Source organism: Cygnus atratus, chromosome 2 (assembly GCF_013377495.2).
Source record: "Cygnus atratus isolate AKBS03 ecotype Queensland, Australia chromosome 2, CAtr_DNAZoo_HiC_assembly, whole genome shotgun sequence".
In the NCBI taxonomy this organism is placed as follows: Eukaryota; Metazoa; Chordata; class Aves; order Anseriformes; family Anatidae; genus Cygnus; species Cygnus atratus.
In genome coordinates, this window is record NC_066363.1 from 91,151,389 (window position 1) to 91,161,434 (window position 10,046).

A 10,046-nucleotide genomic window follows, 5' to 3' on the forward strand; every position below is an offset into this window, starting at 1 on the left:
CACCGCAATTAACATCAGAGATCTGAAGGCTAGGCATCCACAGAAATGGAGCTCACAGAAAAGGTGAGGCTCCTAGGCTCTGCAGAGATGGCCACATGCCTCCAAAGCCCAAAAGCCACCACTGAATATCCCCACCTGTTCTGCAAGCAGGAAGGAACCTAGGAGGGATATTTCTTCACTTTGCCAGACTTGCAGGGGAAGACACTGCTCATCCAGCAGTAACAGGACAGAAACCATTACCTACAAACTCGTACCATAATTTTTCTGAAATAAAAGGCACATCCCCACAACACCTTCCTGATACTGTAAACTAGGACATAACCACGTATTGAAAGCAATGTCCAGAACAGGTACTCCAATACAGAAATATTTATGCCAAGAATGCTGTTATGACTCTGTTATGTTTATGCGCTTTAAATGCAGTTTCTAGAAGACAGCAAAAACAGCTTTTGACAGCAGAGCTATCTGGCATTAGAGCTATTTGCAATGCAGGATGACTTGGAGAAAGTTAAGGATCATACTGTGATCCTTCACGTAATCTGCTGAAAATCTGAGGAGAAAGCCTGAGATCACTGAAATCAAATGGCATTTTGATTTCAGTGGGACAGCATCTCTCTTCTGCTTTTAAGTAAAACCACAAAACACATACTTTTAAAAAAAGAAGTTAATCATCAGTGTTACAGACTATTTTGCTTTAATCTGAAGCAAAACACTGTGCTAATGAAACATGAAAGTGCAAGTACATGTCTTTGGGTTGGCTGTTGGATAAGGTCTGAACGAAACCTGTGTTGAGAAGGGACTTTCCAGACAACTCCCAAAAGCAAATCTATGAGCACATCATGAATCTACAGTAAGAGGACAAAAGAGGCTGGTGAAAGCAGTGGAGCAAAGTGTAAGGTTATCCAGGTAGAAGAGAAATGAAAAGTCATCCAACAATAAAAAAATCACATTCAAAACCTCAGCCATAATTGTTGATGTGAATAGATTTTCTATGATGCAGAGTTTGACAGGTGCTCAGGATTATTGCATATCAAGGAAACTTATTTTATTCCTGTGCACCATCCAACCCACTGCATAGTAATCCATTCATTTCAGCTGCACGGAAATTATTGAAAACTTTTACACTTTTCTGGTTGCAAACTGAAATTATTTACCATAGGTGTGGCCTCTGTGAAATCCATCAGAAGGTCACCTGGCTCCAAAGCAAAAGTACTCCCAGCATCTGTGGAACTCTAAAAAGCAAAGGAGAAACACAATTTTGAAGAAAACATTTAGTTTCCTTAATTCTAGTTGTTGTTTTTTTTTTTTCTTTGTTGTGGTTTTTGGTTTTATTCCTTAAAGCATAGATTGTCAAATAGATTTCAAATTTCATGCAATGTTAAATATGGCTACTCAGGAGAGATGGACAACAAAGCCGCGCACCTTTGAAATCAAGGTGAAAATTAATTTAATGCTGGTCTATTGCCCCCCAAAGTTGATGAAAACCTATTACTGATTTTTGTTGAGTCTTGTAGTGGGCTCTGAATATTTCCTGGCTGCTGCACTTACAAAAAAGGTTAAACATATTGTGACAACTCTGGATTAAAACCTACTCTGAAATATGGAATTATTTCATGTAAGGAAAACATTACTTGCTACTCCCTCCGACTCTTCCTGAATACTCTCCCAGCTGTCATAAGATCACCTCTTTGCATATTACCTTGCCACCAGGTGAAACCTGTGTTTGTCCTTCTGATGTCTGTGGTGTACAAGTTTTCTGCGACCCGGGAGATGCTGAAGACACAGAGGTTGATGCCGCTGCTGCTGCCGCCAGTGCTGGTGGAAGGTCATCTTCATCACTGTGGTTGATAAAAGCAGGCAGATCTTCTAATTAGAAAGTATCACCTGACTTTGACCATACCTGTTCTGGAGGAGGCACTGGACAGCTGTATGTCAGCTCTAGCGCTCTGGAATGAAATTCTGTTCCATCTGTAATGCAGTGTTTACAGCTAACTTGGCAAATAAGTTGGATTTTTAAAGCCTTGAAGATTCCTCAAAAATCAGTTGGCTAGTTAACCCTCATCTACAAATGGAAATCTTATGGGCATGATGTGCAAGTAGTGTTTCTATGGAGAATGTACATGTGAATACGTGAACTTATTTGATATTACTCTACTTTAATGTTCATAATTTCTTCTACAGAGATTGGCTATATTGATAAGAACAGACCTGGTTAGATCCATCTATGGGACCGACTGCTTTACTGGCTTAAGACTACCCCTTAGTCTTAAGGCAATTTGGCACGCAGTCACTGCATATTATTTCCAAACTGGCTTTAAAGGACTTTGATCAACTCCAGGAGGAGCTCTGTAGAAACAGAGCCCTCTTGTGAGGGTATGTTCTCTCTGTTCCATTTATTCAGTTTACAGAGAAAACATTTAATTTAAAACCAGTTTGCACACTTCCCTTGGGCTCTAGGACATCCAGCTGAGCTCTTTCCATCTCACCTACCATCACCACTAAAGGAAAGCCAGTAGAGAATATTGTACCTTCATTTACTTTTGTAGACCCCCATTGACTACGAATTACTGGGCTCAGTCAGCCCTGGGTCAGAATTTTTCCAATTGCTAATTGAAATTGCATGGAGGTAAACAGAGTTACAATTTGGCATACAGAACCTTTATTACTGGGAATGATGTGTAGAAAGGAAAGACTATAATTTGACAGTTTAAAGCATGGGTAAAAATGATTTTTTCTGTTCAGAAAATGGCACAAATTTTAACTACCAATTAGGTAGTCACAGTGCACAGAGCCCTGCCATGCCAGTTTGACAGACATTTCCAGAACACAACTGTGCTTGGTACCTGTACAGTGTGCCTGTGCAACACAATACTTCAAACCTACATTACATAGAGGGTATACAGCTTTTCTCTGGATTGTTTGGATGATGATAATGTGTTGTAGTGTTGTTGTTGTTTTTTGTTTTGATTTGTTTTGTTTTGTTTTAGGGCATAAAGGTATGGACATTAATGACATCTTTTCCATGCTTCATTTTTTATTTCTTCTGGGTAAGGATAGAATTAATCACCAGAGCATGGGGAATACACTGTTTTTATGCTGGAAAGAAAATGCAAATTCTTTCGGACCTACTGAGTAGATGTTTTATTAATCCAACAGGCCAGATTTTGGTTGTTGACCTAGTTAATCTTTCTTTCAGAAACACATTGCTGACATTTTTTCTCAGCTCTTGCTCCCCTCTCTCAGTAGGAACACATTGGCACCCTCCCCATCCTTGCTGGGTAAAGCTGCTCTGTTGCAGAGAAGGAAGCGGAAAATTGTCGAGAACTTGCCAGCTAAGAAAGACTTCTTCGTGTCTGGGAACCAAAATGTCAGGGTCCAGTCTTATCAGTCATCAAGCTATCAGCATGCTAGCCAAAAGTCTGAGCATTGGCCTTCTTCACTGTACACCTTGAGGTATCTATTTTCATTATTCTATGTCCATTTACCAACATCTCTCCTTCATTAGTGGTCACCTTCTATTTACTGGTAAACACCTCACAGACTTTTTTTTTTTTCTCTCCGACTCTTAAAAACTGATTTCTCACTAGCCTCACTATTCTCAACACCACCTTATCCTACTACCTTACTTGAACGGTTCCAGTGGAAATCTGCTTTTGCATATATAATGTTACTAAGACATTTTTTACGTGAAAATTGTCTATGCAGTGCAACCCTGCTCTCTTTGTTTGCTACATAGAAGTATTTGAGGACCAATTTAACAACCTCCTTATGCTAAAACTTAGAGAACTTTTCAAAGTATACGTACAAAACATGTGACTATGCCTGCAATAGGACATGGATTTCTTGTCCATCCTTACACATCAGCCATCATGTTCTGTTCATTATCTGTCACATGCGTAACATAACATAAGAGGTCCTCTACGTGCCACAGCTTTTTCCTTTGATGGCTGCTATCTACAAGTCCCTGCTTTATATAAAAATCTGAAAAATCAGATACATCTTGAAATATGTATGGGACTTCCTTCTCCTGGCTTGTAGAAAAAGAGGAAGTAGAAGTGGCATCTCACCCAAGAAAAGCATTCTGCTTTTTGAGCTCTGCTGTGCACAGGGAGTAAACAGGCTTTCAGGTCTTGAGAAACTGCTCCTACCAAATGCTGCCAAGTTACCTGTCCTGTTACCTTCAGGATTAACAGGCAGTAAGGGAACCTGAGTTCTCTTCCCAGCTTGAGTTGTCAATTCCCATCTCCTGTCTCATTTTTAAACCATGCTGGCTGACCTATCATGGTAAAAGAGTCATGTCATGGTCTGCTGACCAAGCTGTGGCTGTGTGTTCCCATATGTTAGCCTTGGTCTCTTGGACAAATGTCGATTTTGCTAAATGCTCCTTTTCCTCCTAGCTTCAATTCGATTCATTCTTTTGTTTCTTCTCCTAAATATTTCATCTTTTTTTTTTTTTCATTTTTCTTGACAGTGAGACAAAATAATTGCATATTGACATTTATTAGAATCTTTTTGGATGGAAAGAAAACTTCCACTAATTTTGCTATATATTTAGTGACACTAGAAAGTTAAATTGCTAGAGGTACTAATCGTTGCCATTCCATATAGAAAGAATATATAATTCTTTCTTCGTTACAAAGTTGGTGTTCTATTAGTAAGTTTATATGGACATTCTCTCTTTTTTTTTCCTTTTCTTGTCAGCTTAATGCCCTGGTTTCTGGTGGCCTTGTCTGTCGGTTCATATGAAGGACAAACCAACAAACTGATTTCCACATTTATTCAGTATCTTGCATCTCTAGACTCTAAAATTAGAAGAACTAGGTGTAAATGGGATGCCAAAGCTCTATAGGCGTAGATCAATCTTGCCAGGACTAAGAGACCTAACTTTGCTACCATAGCTGTAGCATACTCAGCAATTTCTGCCAGTGACAAAATCAGAGAGAAAGAGAGAGTGCTCCCTTTCTAGGAGGGAACAGCTGACAGCACAGCTTGACCACCTAAAAGCTAAAGACTGTTTCCCTCATTTCGCAAATGGGCTTATAATGAAGCAGACAGAGCAGCTTGCTCCAACACACACCAAGTCTTTGACGTTTCATGTGGAAAAGGGGTTTTTAATTTCTAACCTGTAATCTCAGAAAAAGAGGGTCTGCAATTCTGAGGTTAGTAACTGCATAGGGATGGCAAATTCACAAGTTTTAAAAGCTTAAAGATTCTCAGAGATGAAAGGAACGGTATCAGTATAAGATCATTATCATTTAATTGCATTCATGCCTTTCAGAAAGAGCAGCTAGAGCAATAATTAGCATCCCCCTTCATTTTCAGCTGGAGCAGGCAAAAACACAAAGATAGTGCTATATGTTACTTACAAGCTGTACTGTCTGGTTAACTTTCTCACACGAGAAACTTTAATTTCCTGCTTTTCTGTAGGGCCAGTTGATGGCGTAGTTTCAGGTCGCACTGGAACTGGACTTCTAAAAATAACAACAAAAATACATGTGACGCAGTCTTTATTTAAACTACTTCAGGCATATCAACAAAGTTCTAACTCATCAACACATGTTTATCTTACAAATTGGCAAGTGCTCATTGAAGTTCATCCTTTTAATATCCATCCATTTATAGTCCAGTGGCCAGTGTGTATGAACAGAAAAGGATGTGTGAATTCACTCTCCTGTCCATAGCATGCTTTTTATAAAAGCAGCAACTGATTAAAAATACAGAGCCTATGTAAGAGCCCATGTGGAAGTGTCACTGGTTCCAAAGGACAACATTTTAATAACAGCCCAGCTATTCAGCCATGTCAGAAATATTTTTAACAGAAAAAAAAAACTTTAACAAAAACTAATTTTATGAATTCTGAAATCTGTTCTGTTTAAAATAGTTTTCACCTGAAATTAAACATTTTTCTAATGAATAATGGATTTGATCCAAGAAAAAAATGCTTGTCAGAAATAAATGCAAAACTGAGACACGTTTTAGATGCTCATGAATGTGGAAAACATCTGCAGAGCTTCAACAAAGGATAGAAATGGGAATGAGGACAACCATCTAAAAGGATCTTCTCTTCAACCATTTTCATTAGGGTTAACAAAGGCTTGAATACAAGATCTTCAAGACCTTGGGGGGAAATCATTTCAGTCATGAGCCTAAGTGACAGGAATATACAGGAATTATCTTAAATACTACTTTTATTTGAAGCAACATGTGATAATTAAGTGTACTGTATATGTATTAAAAATACAATAAACACAATAAATATGCCAAACATTGAAGGAATAATCTGAAAGTATTGATTAATAATGTGTGAGCTGTATTCTATCATCTAACCTGAAGTCAGATACTATGCCAAGTAATTAAGCAGCCCAACTTATTGCTGGTGGGACTGCTCATGCACTGAGGTACGTACCACAATTGGCAGAAGTGGGACAAACTCATCTTTAAATTATATACTTGGGTTGAATTTTTCAAGTCCACCTGCATCATATGAGTCTTCTAAAGCCATAATAAAATAAGTACACAGTCTTCACAATTGCAGTTCCCTCTGACACCCCCGTGGGTTTTAAAATTATTAACTCTCTCTGATAACTTCTGAACTTGCTGTCCAGCTGCAACAGAGCTTATTGGGAAGGCATAGCCATCGGACTCTATTTTCAGTTTTCCTATGTGTTTCTTGATTGTTGGGGAGGTCACAGAGCATAGGATTGAGGAACGGCAAGCATGAGAGTACTAAGGAAACACATATATCATAAACAAGACTCAACTAGTTCCACTTCCCAAGGAAAAAGAACTTCTGTCAACTGTTTTTCTGATTTTTGATTCCATTAATTTCACAAAGCCAATTCAACAGCAGCACAAATCGTATCTCATTGCCTCCCAAAATCCAATTTCAGGGTCAGCCATTTATATCTCAGATTTGCAATGAGACTAATGCAGAATAATTCAGCCAGATTTTCAGACTCCTTGATGAATTTCTTAGGCTGGCAATTAAGGGGTGGATAATGGAAGAAAAGAGCCCCAATCATCTTTTTTCTAATCTTGAAGTCAGTACATCTGATCTGGAAATCTGTGAATCAGCGTCATGATGGAAGCCCCCAATGTCATCTTCATCAAGTCATGGTTCAGAAGGGATGGCTGCTCTAGATAGTCTTTTACTTTATTTATTTATTTATTTATTTATTTTTGACAGCTTGTGCTAAACCAAAGGTAGCTTTTGACAACTGAAGAAAATGGTAGTTCAATTTACTCAAAGTGATTTTCAGTTCAGGTTCTGACATAAGTACAATAAATATGTTAAGACCTTTTTAATTACTGAATCTGATGGTCAAATCTCCAAGGGGTGTCAATGCATGTAATTCCATTATTGTCAGCTCAGAAATACGTCAGCTGAAATTCTTGCTCTGAGTGAGCAGTCCCTACAATTCTCCAGTGCCTTTACAGGGTGTTAATTTCAAATTTTAAACCTTTCCATCATCTTAAGAAGGAACAAAAACAGTGGTATCAACTACACATGAGCTGAAAAATATGTGCTCAAAAAGTATAACAACCAATGCACTCAAACGATCAATGGGCTCAGAAACAGCCCAATGTGAAACAGCAAAGCCAGTAACAACTTTATTTCCAGTTCATTGCCACTTCAAATTTCTGAAGATGGCATTATAATCTGCAATGAAAGTAAATCAGATATTTTAACAGAAATGAACATGTGAAATGATCATTTCTATTCCTTTAAAATTTTTCATTTTACAAAGCTCGTATATCTCCTTTGATTCTCATAATTTACAATTTTTAAATAAGGTAGAGGGTGGAACTTTTGAAGCAGTTATTTCAGCCCCCAAAATCTTTTTTTTTTTTTTTTTTGAAAAGACCTTGTGCTACTTTGTAACTAAAACAGTTTATAATGGTCTCAACGCAACAGGTACAAAAGTGATTCATACGCATGAAAAGTTTTAAAGTTTTAAGTCTGAATTTCCCTTGAAAAAATGTTCCTATGAAAAATTTCACTCAACTGTGATTAAAGGTGTTCAAGAATCAAATGACCTATTCCTTAATCCAACAAACAGATGAAAAACGTATCTTCATTTGAATGCTGCAAATTTTCAAGTGAACAATTGTAGAAAAAGCCAAGATATGGTACCACAGGACACACCTACTTCTTTTTAAGTGATTGTAACCACTCAGATAAGCTTTATTTATTATGTATCATGTCACTGAAGTATCCCACTTATTTACCTTGCACAAACAATACAATTGTAAGAACAAAAACCTCTCTCCTTTTATTATAAAATTTTGTCATCATTTTTGTTAGATGCTGGATGCAGTGGCTATCTAATTACTGATGATATTTTTCAGGCCTCTGTGAGAGACATAAGCACCGTTTATTTGCACATTTTGAGAAGCTGCAGGTTAGCTAACATGCCAGCTGAAGCAACATCCGAATGAAAAGGAGCAGTGGCAATGCCTCCACCTGAAAAGGCAGACTGAACCTAGTCTACCATAAGCACGAGATGAAATATTAGACTGCAGAGATGAATTCTTGCCCTCATTAAAACCTTGCTAGTGTAGCCCTTTCTGCACCAGCCTAAAGAGACACTGATAGCTCCTGTTTCATCTCCACTGTATGCTCTCCCCAAACACTGTTCCTCAGTCTGAGCATATTCCAAGCTGTTGCTACCCTGACTTCAGCCACCAGATGCAAAAAGAGCTCAGATTCAACTCAGCGCCTGATCTGTTTTAAAAAATGGCAGTCTTTTAATACCACATACACTCTTAAAAACCACATCTCTTATATTCCTAAAAAAGAAGCACCTATAAAGCAGAATGACTTCTATTGTTGTCTTTTGAATACTACAGCCAGAATATATGAAAAGATGGGCTTCTTGAAGAGAAACCTTGCGGTTATTTTGGCTATTTAAATAGTCATTATGTGCAGATATGCCCATTTGTAGTGTTTGGTCCTATACATAGCAAATTATGTGGGCTTGAACAAAGCCTGAAATGCTGGAGGTTTGGGAGGACATAGGCTGGGAAAAAAAAAAATAGAAAAAATGCAGTGTATTACAGTTCCTTTATAAGGTTCAGTTTCAATGTCTTTAATTTGTATGAAACCTTTTCTCCTCTAACAGTATCTAATCACTACAGCATGAAAAGGAAGGCACTGAACTAAGACAGAGTTACTTAACGACTTGGCACCTCGCATAAAAATCTGTCACTCCCTGGTGAGAATGACAAAAACAGCCATGAATGTCAGCATGTGGTGTGGTAGGTCATGAGAAACTGCCTCTGCCCGGGGAGCCCCAGCACACTTCTGCGCAGCAGCCACCACCGCATGCCTTCCCAAACCAACTTGTGTCACGAGCCTGCAGAGGAACAAGTCCTAAAGAGAGATCCCCAAAACAGAGCTGCTGAGAAATTCATTTTGTTCTCAAGGTAGCAGTCAACAGGGCTACTGAAACCAAAATTGCTTGCAGAAGGACGTACATTCTGGAATATTTCAAGCAACCAGAGGTCCACTGGTCTAACCTGGATCTCCCTCAGGGACCTGATGTAGGTGCTCAGTCAGAGAGACCTGGGGGCACAACGGCTTCCATAGCCTGACGTGCCTTCCTCATCCCCTGCCAAGCTGGCTCGGGACAGACCTCCATACCCATCTGAGGTGTAGCAAAGGGGCTGTGTGGGAGCAAACCGTCGTGCCCCTAACAAACTGAAAGGGAAAAAAATAACTTCTTTCCAGGGAGGATCCAGTTCTGGATTTTAACGCCACCGAAGTCTGCTGGGGTAGCCCACTTTCTATATTTGTCTTTAACAGGTTTTATCCCACTTTGCTTTCCATGTTCTGCTACAAGAGCTTCTGTTTGTGCGTTCTTTGCCATCTGGAATAAATCTCTCTCCCTCCATGCTCCCAGTCTCCGGCCAAGAGGTGGAGGCTAAAAGCTCCATGATTTACAAGGATACAGACACCTGCATGAAGGTTGACTTGCCTTCAGGTGCTAACTTATGGGGAAAATAAAATACTGGCTGATTTTTGGCTTCAAAGATTCCTTTGAGTG